The following is a 13,555-nucleotide window of genomic DNA, read 5'->3' as shown; positions in this document are numbered from 1 at the left end:
CTTCCAATTGCCTCATCCTTTTAATTATCCCACTCTTTCCAATTGTCCCAGTCTTCCAATTGCCTCATCCTTTTAATTATTCCACTCTTTCCAATTGTCCCAGTCTTCCAATTGCCTCATCCTTTTAATTATCCCACTCTTTTAGTTGATCCATCTTTCCAATTTTCCCACCTGTCAATTGTCCCCCTCCTTCCAGTTGTCCCACTCTTTCCAATGGTCCCACTTTTTAAATTGCCCTACCCTTGTAATTGTCCCCCTCTTTCAGTTGACCCACCATTGGTCTTAACTTCCAATTTCCCACTCCTTCCAGTTATCCCACTCCTTCCAATTGTCCCTTTTTAATTGTCCCACTCCTTCCAGTTGTCCCACTCCTTTCAATTGTACTGCCTTCCAACTGCCTCACTCTTCCAATTGTCCCACCTTCCAATTTCCCCACAGTTTTAATTGTCCTACTCTTTCCATTGTCCCGCCCTTCCAATGGTCTCACTGTTCCAATTGTCCAACCCTCCCAATTGTCCCACTCCTTCCAATTGTCCTACTTTTTTAATTGTCCTACCATTCTAGTTGTCCCACCCTTCCAATTGTCCCACTCTTCCAATTGTCCCACCCCTCCTATTGTCCCACTCCTTCCAGTTCCCCCACCCCTCCAATTGTCTGACTCCTTTCAATTAGTCCATCTTCCTTTATGTTTTCTAGCTTCATTTTCACTCCCTGTCCGTGTTGCCACAGCAAATTTCTCTCTCTCTCTCTCTGTCTCTCTCTCTCTCTTTTTTGAGACAGAATGCCACTCTGTTGGCCAGGCTGAGGTGCAGTGGCATGATCACAGCTCACTGTAGCCTCCAACTTGCAAGCTGAAGCATTTTTTCCTTAGCTTTCCGAGTAGCTGGGACTTCAGGCATGCACCAAGTGCCAGGCTACCAGCAGCTTGTCTGGCTAATTTTTAAATTTTTAACTTTATAGAGATAGGGTCTCAATATATTGCCTAGGCTTGTCTACAGTTCCTGAGCTCAAGTGGTCCTCCTGCCTTGGCCTCTGAAGGTGCTGGGATTGTAGCTTTGAGCCACCACGCCTGGCCCGCATCTACTTTCTCCACCTGGTAGCAGCAATTGACTTTTACAGTTTTCTCAGCACTTGAAAATCCAGACCCATCGTTTCCTGTTGGAGACACTGGCCACTAACTGCCTGGGAGTCCCCTCAGGGGCCTGAATTACACTCTAGTGGTCCCCACTGGTCCTACATTTCAATAGTTTTAACTTCCTTCCTTTGTTCCTTGTGCCCTGGGTGGCGGGTCTTTTTGCAGTTGTTTCTTCTCTAATACCTTAGTGTTCCCTTTGTACGTGTTTGGTTTTTCAATATCTAGTGAACAATTCTTTAAGTTCATCCCTTCAAAAGTGTAGGTAGCTTCTGCCTACTGACTGTGTCCCTGCTGGTACTGAAATTGGTCCCAGAAAGGTCCTAGGGGAAACGTGGTAATTTGGGCTTGGTTTGGTCATGTCCTTGGCCTTGACTGTTGTGATGAGTTTCTGGTCAGTGACACTGGTGATCCATGCCATGCTGTCAATCAAACAAGCACTTGTAATGGGTTATGTTGAAGTTGGCGCCTTGGGGGACCATTTGCCTGTTGGACTTGATCATCATAACACAGGGAGCACTGTGGCATGTGACAGGATTGGAGCTTCCAGAAAGAGGATGACGACTTCTACTTCTGGTTCTAAAGGGGCAATAGGGGCTGGAATCACCCTCCCATTGTAAAAATCTAGAAAACCTAAACAAGGTTTGTGGATTTAGACAACAGGCTGAGCAGGACTGTGGTCCCAAGAAAATGGAAGCTGATGGGCATGCCCTATGCTCACCCTGACTTTCTGTCCAGAGGTGGCTTCCAGACTGCAACACAGGCCAGAAGAGGCAAAGGGGCTCAGCAGGTTAAGTGCCAGATCAGGACAAAGTTGAAAACAATACAGGTAAGACTGGCAATCAAGACAACAGCAAATGGACAAGCTGTAGAGAAAAGCAATGACATCAAAGATGTTTTATTTAAGATGATTAATAAAATGGAATAACCTTGGCTGGACTGGTTAAGAAAATAAAAAGTGCTTGAGCTCAGGAGTTTGAGACCAGCCTGGGTGACCTAGCACAATCCTGACTCTACAAAAAATACACACACAATAAAAAACCCAAAATTGTCTAGGTATGGTGGTGCATGCCTGTGGTCCCAGCTACTTAAGAGAGAGAGGCTGAGGTGGGAGAATGGCTTGAGTCTGGGAGGTCGAGGCTGCAGTGAGCCAAGATCAGGCCACTGCACTCCAGCCTGGGTGACAGAGCAAGACTCTGTCTCTAGAAAAGGAAAAAAAGAAAAGAAGAAAAAAGAGAAAATGCAAATCACCTGTATATTGGTAACACAAGAGGGGATACCACTACCGGTCCCAGATACTTAAATGGTAAAGGTGGAATATAAAAATAAACTGTGTGCCAATAAGCTTGACAATTTGGATGAAATGGTCAAATTCTTTGAAAGACACAATGAAAACATGGATAGTTCTCAACAGGAAAACAGTGAGCTCATAATTTAACACTTTCTCTCAAATAAGTCTCTAGTTCCAAATTGCTTCACTGGCAAATCTATAAGATAGACAAAAAATAAATAATCCCAACCCTGCGAAATTATTTTAGAAAATAGGAGTAAGGAACACTCCAGTTCATTTTAGGAAGCCAGCATGAATCTAATAATCTAATATACAAACTGGACAAAGACATTCTAAGAACAAAAAACTACAGACCAATATTGTCATGAACATAGGCTCAGAACACTTCATATAATATAAGGAAGAATTGTAAGCCGTTTGAGTTTATCTTAGAATGATAAAGAATTTATAAGGTGCAGCTGGGGTTTTGCTTTTTTTTTAAATGGGAGGGAATTTATATCAGTTGAATTGTTTGGACTTTTTCCTGCTTTTTCTTCCAGAACTTTTGTAGAGATGAAGACCTATGTCTCTGCATTTTTGTGTGTAAGGATGGCAAGATAGAGTGGTTTCAAAGATGCCAGTTTATGAGCTTCTTTTTTGGTCTGTCTTGGAAAACATGATTTTTTTGTAGAGCAGGTTGGGGGATGCACAGTGAGAGAAGAGACTTCCTTGTCCTGCAGACTTTTGATCTTTTTGTCTTGCAAAATACTAGCCGCCCCCCTCTCTCCCTTTTCCTCTACTGTATTGTTCCAAAGAAGACTTCTCTCTTCCTCTTGAGCCTTTTCAAAAACTTCCTAGAGTTCCTCCTTATTATTTAGCCATTGCACTGATCTACCAATGATTGAGAAAAAGGGTCAAACTCTAAAATACTTGAAGAGATTTATTCTGAGTCAATTATGAATAACCAGTGGCCTGTGACAGCCCCAGGGGATCCTGAGAACATGTGCCCAAGGTGTTTGGGGTGCAGCTTGGTTTTATACATTTTAGAGAGACCTAAGACATCAATCATTAATCAATACATGTAAGATGTACATTGGTTCAATCTGGAAAGGCGAGACAACTCCAACAGGGTGCGTCCAGATCATAGGTGGATTCAAAGATTTTCTGATTGGCAACTGGTTAAAAGAGTTATTATCTAAAGACCTGGAATCAATAGAAAGGGATGCCTGGGTTAAGATAAGGGGTAAAATACTTTGATTTCTATCAGGGCCTGCTATCTGACATGACATTGGTATCTTATGGCTACAAAAAGTCTGTTTTATCAGCCTTAAGTTCTCTGTTTTAATGTGAATGCTGGTCAGCTGTGCCTGCATTCCAAAGGGAGGAAGGTATGAGGCATGTCTGACCACTCATTCTCATCAGGGCCTGAACTAATGTTTCAAGTTTACTTTAGAATGAATGCCCTTCCATTTAGTTCGTTGGGGGACTTGGAATTTTATTTTTGGTTTATATTCTCCTCCTCTGGCCAAGACTTGCCAGAGGCAACATCAATGGCCACCAAACTTTATTTTGTCCCATAGCATTGCTGGGGTGTTATGGCTGCCTGTCCTGGGTCTATCGTGACCCTCAGTGGGACCCCTATGACCAAGGGGCTTAGAGCCAAAAATCTTACAGCCAATTTAAATATTCTAGGCCAGAAGGGAATGGAGGTAGATAGGCATTCATCAACCCTTAAAATTCCACCAAACTTTTTTTATATGTATAAATATGTACACACAGACACACACACACAAATACATACATATGTGTATATATAAATTTATGTAGATATATCCAACTGCATACATCTCATAACTGGGAGTATTATACCCAAGAGGCTTTGTCATGAGGTATCTTTATATCTTCTCAGTAATTTTCTTTGAATTCTATGGAAAGCAGTAAATTATGGTTGAGATGGATGAAAACAGGTCACATAATAACTCAGGAGGCAAAGTCCCTTTTTTTGCCACTGATTTAGGCATCTCTGTGCCCATCCTTGATTTGGAGGATCTGAACGAATTCTATCCCCCCAAACTGGCCCTTACAATCTCACATGCCTGCCTCACCTGCAGCTGTCCCTGGGCCTAGAGGAAGAGTGCTGGTATAATTTTAGCAGCAGGTATTTGCAGTGAAAAACAGATCAGGCCCAGTGGGATGCCAGTGAGGGAGAGTTGCATCTCTGTTTTTCAGAATACCATATTCTGGTTTCCTCAGAAGTAAAACAAGGAGAGATAAACAACATTAATAATTTGACAATCAAAAGAGAATGTGTGTGTGTCAGAAGAGAAAAAGGAATCTATTCCATTAGGGCACTGACTAAAAGCATCATGAAGAAAATTATAACCTGGTTCATCTTTAGAGGATTATTATAGCCAAGAAATAATTCATGATTCAATCCACACTAACAAACAAAAGTCGGGGCTGGAATCTAGTAATGGGTGTATTATAGTTTTCCTTTGAAAAAATTTCCCTCTCTCTAGCTTTCCTTTTCTACTAAAGAGAAATTACAGTAAACCAATTTGTGTGCAAAACAAGTTTTAGGCTTATTATACTTCCCTGATTATAAAGTGCAGCAAGAACCAATTGGCCATACAGGCTCCTTTCAACTTGACTTTGCTGGAACTTTACCTAAAAATACATTATTCTAGTCAAAGCCTTGGTAAAATAACCCGGGTCTCCAACTGTGTCCCGTTTCAAAAGAAAACATTCTTACTAAACCTATGTAAAGAACTAAACGCCATAAAATCAGAATATTCACTAATAGGATCTGAATTTTGAAGAATTCAGATAGACAGAAAGGTACATTTACTCGGGTAAAGTAATACTCGATTTCTCTAAACTATAAAATAACTCAAGAGAAAAAACTTTCTGGCCGGGCACGGTGGCTCATGCCTGTAATCCCAGCACTTTGGGAGGCCGAGGCGGGTGGATCACAAGGTTAGGAGTTTGAGACCTGCTTGGCCAATATGGTGAAACTCTGTCTCTACTAACAATACAAAAATTAGCCGGGCATGGTGGTGTGTGCCTGTAGTCCCAGCTACTCAGGAGGCTGAGGCAGAAGAATCGCTTGAACCCGGGAGGTGGAGGTTGCAGTGAGCCAAGATCGTGCCACTGCACTCCAGCCTGGGTGACAGAGCAACACTCCGTCTCAAAAAAAAAAAAAAAAAGGAAAAGCTTTCCTTGAGTCTTCCTGACCCAGAGCAGCAGCTTCCAAACAACCTTGGAGCTGTCATACACTAAGCAGCTCTTGTCAGTGAGATGAGAGTTGTCGGACACAGCAGAACCCAGCAGCTCCTCACATTGAGTCATTCCTAGAGGAAAAACAGGCTCCCTGCTCCTGAGTATCTCCTCCTTGCATTCCCCAGGCAGCCAGATCCTATATAAACCATTTTTGTTTTACCATAGAACTCTTTTGGGCACCATTGATTCCATTAGCATGGGGTTTGCTTCACTTAACATCGCATAGCAAGCCAGAAAATGCCCCTCAGGTGGAAATTCTTGAGTCCAAAGTCCCAGTAGTTCATTGGGAAGTGCTCACAGCCTTTTGCCATAAACCCCAATGAACACTGCACGGCAGACTCTGAAGTGGAGGGTTTGTTCCGGCTTGCACTCCAGCTTCTACACTGCATTCTGTGGGCTCAGGCAATCTTACCAGTTCCCATTTAACGCGTCCAATTAACATTTCTCCCAGGGGAGGTTTACGTGCCTTCAGTTTTATAGTACTAGGGGGGAGAAACATCCCCCAATCAGATAGACAAATCAAAAAGTATCTGGAACAGATCTCAATCAATTTAGAAGTTTATTTTGCCGAGGTTAAGGACATGCCCATGACAGCCTTAGGAGGTCTTGATGACATCAGGCCAAGGTGGTTGGGCTACAGCTTGGTTTTAAACATTTTAGGGAGACAAAGACATCGATCAATACATGTAAGATATACATTTGTTTGGTCTGGAAAGGCAGCACAACTCAAAGCTGGGTCTTCCAGGTGACAGGTAGATGCAAAAATTGTCATACTGGCTATTGGTTGAAGGAGTTGATCTAAAGATTTGGATTCAATAGAAGGGACTGTCTGGGTTAAGATGAGGGTTGTGGAGACCAAGGTTCTTTTTTCTTTCTTTCTTTCTTTTTTTTTTTTTTGAGACAGAGTCTCACTCTGTCACCCAAGCGAGAGTACAATTGTGTGATCTCGGCTCACTGCAACTTCCACATCCCAGGTTCAAGTGACTTTCCTTCCTCAGCCTCTCTAGTAGCTGGGATTACAGGTGCGAGCCACCACACCCAGCTAATGTTTTGTATTTTTAGTAGAGATGGGATTTTGCCATGTTGGCCAGGCTGGTGTCCAACTCCTGACCTCAGGTGATCTGCTTGCCTCAGCCTCCCAAAGTGCTGGGATTATGGTGTGAGCCATCTCGCCAGGCCAAGACCAAGGTTCTTATTATGCAGATGAAGCCTCCAGGTAGCAGGCTTCGGAGAGAATAGATTGTAAATGTTTCTTATCAGACTTAAAGGGTCTGTTTTTTCAATGTTAAGGTCTCTGTTCTTTTTTCCTTTTTTTTTTTTTGGAGATAGAATCTCACTGTGCCACCCAGGCTGGAGTGCAGTGGCACGATCTTAGCTCACTGCAGCCTCAACCTCCCAAGCTCAAGTGATCCTCCCACCTCAGCCTCCTTAGTAGTTGGGATTACAAGCATGTGCCATCACAACTGGGTAATTTTTGTATTTTTTGTAGAGATGGAGTTTCACCATGTTGCCCAGGCTGGTCTCGAACTCCTGAGCTCAAGTAATATGCCCATCTTGGCCTCCCAAAGTGCTGGGATTACAGACATGAGCCATCGTGGCTGACCTAGAATTTTATTTTTTGTTTATAGATACAATACCCATTTTCATAAGACATTTAGGTAAAGGAGTGACGACTACTTTACATAAACCTGTTTAAACATCTAAAAATTTATAATTCTACCATCCCTTATATTCTTATGTTCTGGTCCCAGGAACTTTTTTCTTCTCTACCCCCAGACCATTTTACTTTTTCTGGTGAAAAAAGATTTGGGTTCCCAGCAGGGGATTGAGCCAGGGGACTCAGTCCCTTTTGTGAATCTTTATCTTATTTTTCCTCAGCATAGCTCCAGGCAATGTCAACTTTCTCATTATCACCTTTGCCTTTTGATTTTTCTTAAATTTCTCCAATCTGGGGCAAATGCCGCGAACAATTAGTATGGGGCCTTTTAATGTTGGGAGAGTGGCAGGAGCTCCCTTTGGTCCGCCCAAGCTTTGATAGTGTTGTAAAGATCTTTGTTTTAGCTCCATCAATTTTCATTTCGTTTGTTTCATTTTTTAATAACCATTGGAAGATTTCCACCCTTCTGGGTTGAGTCCCCTGACTCCCTTTTGCATTTCCCATTTTTTTTTTGGTTAATTATCTTAATGTTTTACTAGCATCGGTAATACCCATGAAGGATAGCAAATTTGAGAAGGCTTCTCAAGTCATTGTTCGAGTCTGCAGAAGTAATGTCACCTGGGGTGCCCATGGAGAAGGGGTCCCCTCAACCACAGCATCAACTGTGACCTGAGTAATAGGCATATTCTGTGGGTGAATATCTGGTTATCACAAAGTCAGTCCCACATGACTTGTTTATGAAGCATATCAACTGCTTCCTCTGGGGTGATCCACTTAGTATTTTATAGGGAGAGTTGGGCAGTCCCCTCAGGGTAAACAGCCCTTACAGTGGCATTTATCAGGTTCAATAGGCTGGTCGTTCTCAGGAACAACCTCCTGTGCGTTTGGATCACATATACTCATCAGCAATTATTTAATAGTGAGCTGTGGGTCTACATCAACTCCAAACATGCTCTTTCATTCTGTAGCATTTGAAATTAAGGGTACTGTCCTTAAAGCAGTTACTCTTACAGTCCATTTTAGTAAAGGTTTCTTAGGAAGCTGATGATACCAATCTACAAAATGGAACAGTTCCTTTACATTATACCACCTGGTTTTGTTACCTGGTTTTGCCCTTTCCAATGGTGACTATCTTCTAGGTAACCACAGATTCCAGAGGTACCTTTTGCTGCCCTTGATTTTTCCTTTTGTGGGTAGCTTTGAGGCTCGTGGCCTGAGCTGGGACAAACCCACATCTGAGCTTGGTCCGGCCTTAAGGCCAAACCCAACATTCATTCACTGTCATTTTACCTATCACAGATAACAGTAGCCACGGGCTTGGATATTTTGCTTTTTCCTTATTAGGTTGCGTTTCCTAATGCATCCAGTGAACCCACTTCCTGGAGGATGATCTACCTCTAAATTCCACTGGTGACTTTCACCTTTAGTAACTGAATGCAGTCTAGCTGTAGCTCCTGAAGATGGGTAACCATGTGGCCACCCAGGAGTCAAAGGTTTCTCATTCCCCACCTTTTCCTTTGTCTTTTTATCCATTTAGTTTTGTCTATATAATTTCTCCTTTTTAGGCAGGATGTGGGATTTGATTCTGGAGGTGGGGCTTGGACACAAGACCAAATTGAGGACTAGCTAAACAGGGACAAGGCAAAAACTGGTTTCCATAAGACATGCCCACCACTGAGCCATGTCAGTTTACCATTGCCATGGCAACACCTGGTATTACCACTCCTTTTCATGGCAATGACAGGATGACCCAGAAGTTACCATGCTTTTCCTAGAAATTTCTACATAACTAGAAATTACATGTGAGACCCTTAACTCACGTGTAATTAAAAGTGGGTATAAATGTGAGTGCAGAACTCTGAGCTCTGCTCTGGGCACACAGCCTATGGGGTGTCCCTGTCTGCAAGGAGCAGCACCTTTTCTGCTGCTGTGCACTGCTGGTTCAATCAAAGTTGCTGTCTAACACCACTAGCTCGTCCTTGAATTCTTTCTGGGGTGAAGCCAAGAACCCTCCTGGGATAACATACTAGTGAGAAAAGGGTTATAAAATATGATCGTTTTGTAAAAGAAATGATGTGTAACTATATATATACCCATAGGAGAAGGTAAAGAGGTATTTACCTCAAATTTTCAACAACAGCTTCTTCCACAGCATGAGAGAGAAGAGTGAGGAAGAGAGTTATATCAATTGAATTTTTTATCTTGAGAATATAATGTTTTCAAAACTTAACAAAATGAATGATCTCTCACCTGTTAAATAAACAGATCTTAAAAGATTGTTAAATGTGTCAGTGTGGCAGTAACTAGGAGGTAGCTCCCAGAAGCTGCTAGGTTGGTAACATCCAAGCAAGGCCTGTTTTTTATTAGGATACCATATTACATCAGCTGCCACCACTGGGGGAAGCTGGGTGATGGGTACATGGACCTCTCTGTACTGTTTTTGCCACTTTTTGCTTGCCTAATTAATTTAAAATAGAAACTCCAAAAAAAGTGATTAGGTTGAACTGCATAAAATTGTCAATACTGGACTGTTTTGGACCCACAAATATGGCAGCTTTGTATTGTTAAGTATACAGTTAATCTAGAGGAAGGCTGTAACTGAATTGTATTTGAACCTGTCTGGAAGAGCTTTGGCAACTGATTGAAGTGGTCTGCATGGAGTTCGACAACTGTAGCTACATCTGTTAGAAATGCAAAATGCTTGTTCCCTGGTGCCACAAAGAAAGAGCACTTGAACGTAAATTTAATTCTCTCAGCAAGGCCATTTTTACTTTCTGCAGAAAGGGTGCCCATCACAGATGGAACAATGGCGAGAGCACACCTGAACAAAGGAAAACATACATATTTATCCCTTATGCATTTGGGTCATCCTTACTGCTATGTCCTGCATCCATTGGCTGGAGCAGGACCTCACAGTCTTAAACTGATACCCGATTTGCTAATAACCTAAAACTTTCCTAACTAGGTAAGTGCAAGGGAGAACAAAGAAGGAGAGGAAGTTGCTTATGAAAGGCTTAAGGAAGCAATAACATTTCCAAATAAGGAAGGGGCATAAGCTATGAGCTAAGACTTGCGTGGGCCTGTCCAGACATGCCTGAGTAAGCCAAGGTGACTAACTGCGCTAAAGTGTAAGAACTAACAGTTGATAGGAGGCTTTAGAGTAAGGAGCTATTATTCCTAGTGTCTATTATTTTATTTTTAAACCAAGATGAACTTTGGAGAGGCACTTTTCTACTTTCTACAACATCTCTCTGAGATTTCACGTCCAGTTGCCTGAGCTCTGGGATTCTAAGCCCAGCCTCTTCAATGCTACAGGCTTTACATATGACCTTCCCCCAAAACCCCTGACCCACTTCCAGATTGGTAAGTCACTCCGTAATCTTTCCAGAAGGTCTGGTACCTGGATAGCCTCTCATGTCCTTGACTGGCATGACTCAGCCCCAGAGAGCTTAGAACGACCCTGGGCAGGGCAATTGCTGGTGTTTAGTAGACTCTGGGTTTGCACTTCTCAGTAGATGGTTTTTCATGTCCATGTGTTAAAAATAGTGAACCCCAAGATTCCCTTCAAAGAATCAGTATGCCAGTATGTTCAGCTTTCTTATTCTTTGATTCTCCACTTTAAAGTTTATCTTCCTGGTTCTCTTCACCCTCTTGCTTCTAGTTTCAGTAAACAACCTTTTCCACCAGTTTTAATCAGTAGTTCACGTATGTTCCCCTGGCCACCTGCTCTGTTCTGACTCATCTCGGTCACCTGCTTTGACCTGAGTCATCCCTGGTCACCTGCTCTGACCTAAGTCACCTTTAGTTACCTGTCCCTAACAGGCCTTCCTGCCAAACTACTCACCCCGCTACTCTGGCTCATATTCCTTCTCTTTTTTTAAATAGCCAACTGGAATTAGCTTAGACTGTGCAGTCCAACCCTAGCCAATAGGGGAATGACACAGCAGGAGGGGCTGCCTGCATCAGGAATAAGAACTTCTTCCCCTCCCCTGTCCAGGTGTGCTCTCGTCATTGTTCCATCTGTGAGGAGCACCCTTTCTGCAGAAAGTAAAAATTGCCTTGCTGAGAAAATTACATTTATGTTCAAGTGCTATTTCTTTGTGACATCGAGGAACAAGCATTTTGCATTTCTAACACATGTCTGGACATCCCAGGTCAAAGCCAAGTTTGGGCAATAAGATAAGTTTGTGTAAAGTCAGACCCAGCACTCCGAAGTGTGGTTACTCCCACTCTTGTGCCCAGCAAGAATTTCCACGAGGGTTCTGCATGTAGGATATAATAAATTCCTCTTCAAAGGTTTTAGCCTGTAAATTGTCAAGTACAATGAGTTCTGAGATCCTTTCCAAAGAACCAGTGCATCAGTGTGCTCAGCTTCCCTGTTCTTTATTGTTCATTTTAAAATTTAACGTCCTCGCCGGGCGCGGTGGCTCAAGCCTGTAATCCCAGCACTTTGGGAGGCCGAGACGGGCGGATCACGAGGTCAGGAGATCGAGACCATCCTGGCGAACACGGTGAAACCCCGTCTCTACTAAAAAATACAAAAAAACTAGCCGGGCGAGGTGGTGGGCGCCTGTAGTCCCAGCTACTCCGGAGGCTGAGGCAGGAGAATGGCGTAAACCCGGGAGGCGGAGCTTGCAGTGAGCTGAGATCCGGCCACTGCACTCCAGCCTGGGCGACAGAGCCAGACTCCATCTCAAAAAAAAAAAAAAAAAAAAAAAAAAAATTTAACGTCCTCATTCTCTTTGTCTCCTTGCCCCTAGTTTCAGTAAACAATCCCCTCCTAGCCTCTATCACCTGCTCTGATCTTCGTCACCCCTGGTCACCTGCTTCAGCCTGAGTCACTCCTGGTCACCTGCTCTGACCTGAGTCATCCTGAGTCACCTGTTCTGTAACTGTCCTTCCTGCCAAATTACTCACCCCACCACTCTGACTTGTACCCTCACTCTCTTTAAGATAGCCAATCAGAATTAGCTTAGACTGTGCAGTCCAACCCTAGCCAATAGGGGAATGGTACAGCAGTAGGGGCTGCCTGCATCAGGGATAAAAACACCTTCCATTCCCTTGTTCAGGTGTGCTCTTGCCATTGCCCCATCCGTAAGTCACACCTTTCTATAGAAGTAACATTGCCTTGCTGAGAAAATTACATTTATGTTCAAGTGCTATTTCTTTTTTGGCACCGAAAATTTATTTCTAACATGCATATCTGAAAATGAAAAAAGCCCTAAAACCTTAACTGTTTACCTTTCCTTCAACTTTCTGCCATTTTTCATACTCGCAAGAAGCATAAAAGGTCCTTTTTCTTCCTCCCTGTGAGAACGTCAGCAAATGGTTAACACAGATTGCTGGTTTAGCAGTAGCCACAGGGAGGGAAAATGTAAGTTATTAATGTCACTTTTTTATACAGGCAGTGTGAGCATTTGAAGATAATAAACTCTTATTTGCAGGTCACACGTTGCAATGTATGTACATATGGCTAATGCGTGTTTGTAAAATAGGCAATAATGGCTCAAAATAAACTGTCTTGGAATGGCTAATAAGTAATAAGCCTCTGGCCTTTAAAATTAATAAAAAAGAAGCATATTGTGTGTAGCCTACCCTGGGTGAAAAGAGGTGCAACAGAATGTGTCCAAGACTCAGCTCTTGTCCTTACTTTTATTTCTGGCATAGCAGGAAGGCACGGCCCTATAAAGCACTGGCAAGAGCAAAATCTGCAAACACAACACCAGAGAAATTCAGAATTTTAGATCTGCAGAGAACTTTTGCATCCCTTGAACCCCAGCTTGCCTAGTCCTCAGCTTGCAGTGACTTGCCCAAGATCACTCAAGGTAAAGCAGCAAATGCCCAGTCTGAGGAAGTTAAGGTTTGGGGGTTTGCCATAGAGGTCACTGGCCTGGAATTTCGGAATCTTGCATTTGGCTCTAGCTCTGCTGCTGTGTGACCTTGGACACAACCTTAAACCTCATGGGGCATCATGTTCCTCTGCAAATAGAAGTGGTGGCACCTCTTCACAGTGTTGCCGTGGGGATTACATGAGATCACATAGGTAATAGAATTTTGTAAATACAAAACGACATTAAACGAGACCTGTCAAGCAATAAGCTGAGTAAGGAATGATATATTTTAAAAAGTGATATAGTTACAATGATTATAAAATCTCAGAAAGCTAGTTGTGATCCAAGTTAATAAACATCTCCATCTTTGCAGCAGAAATAATTGC

The sequence above is a fragment of the Papio anubis genome, chromosome 12 (assembly GCF_008728515.1).
Source record: "Papio anubis isolate 15944 chromosome 12, Panubis1.0, whole genome shotgun sequence".
NCBI lineage: Eukaryota > Metazoa > Chordata > Mammalia > Primates > Cercopithecidae > Papio > Papio anubis.
This window is presented reverse-complemented; position numbering follows the sequence as displayed.